Raw genomic sequence first — 671 nt, 5'->3', positions numbered from 1 at the left:
TTTAACAATGTGGTTATCTTTCCTTTGCATTAATGACATCAGCATCTCATCCAGTTTTGGTAATTCAAAATCAAATTCAGGAATTTCTTCCACAAAGCCCAATTGTTCCTCTGGTTTTACTGACATTGCCTGTTGGGTGGTTTTTACATATGGAAAATGATGATTTCCTATAGACCAGGTTGATTCAGGGGTCATACAAAATGAAGTATCATTAATTGGACAGAATGTCTGGTTATTATCAATAAAAATGGAGAAGTGATTTAGAGTTGTTGTAATACATGTTCTCTTGTCTGACACTATTACCCTAGTAAAATTATTGTGAAGATTAGTTAAATTAATTTCACACGATTCATAGTTATTCTGGGGTGCTCTACACAATGGTTGTTTTTTTCAAAGCATCACACTCACAGATAAACCCAAATGGAGTTTTGTCACTTGCATTGTGTCCATTCTCTCAGTGTGGACGTTCTTTGTCCACATGTGTGCATTCAGTAGACAATCTTCTGCATTCGAGTATGCATATGTTTGTCTCGTTCTGGTGTCATGTGCATAGAGTCTGTCTTTGTGCATTTCTCATTTCTTGTTTTCCATCTTGGTGATAAGACTGTGGACAGCAGTCTTATCACCTAGTTTGATTTCTTTGTTTCTCTTTTCCATTGTCCATTCATTTC

Source organism: Sinocyclocheilus anshuiensis, unplaced genomic scaffold, assembly GCF_001515605.1.
Source record: "Sinocyclocheilus anshuiensis isolate Anshui unplaced genomic scaffold, SAMN03320099.WGS_v1.1 scaffold132, whole genome shotgun sequence".
NCBI lineage: Eukaryota > Metazoa > Chordata > Actinopteri > Cypriniformes > Cyprinidae > Sinocyclocheilus > Sinocyclocheilus anshuiensis.
This window is presented reverse-complemented; position numbering follows the sequence as displayed.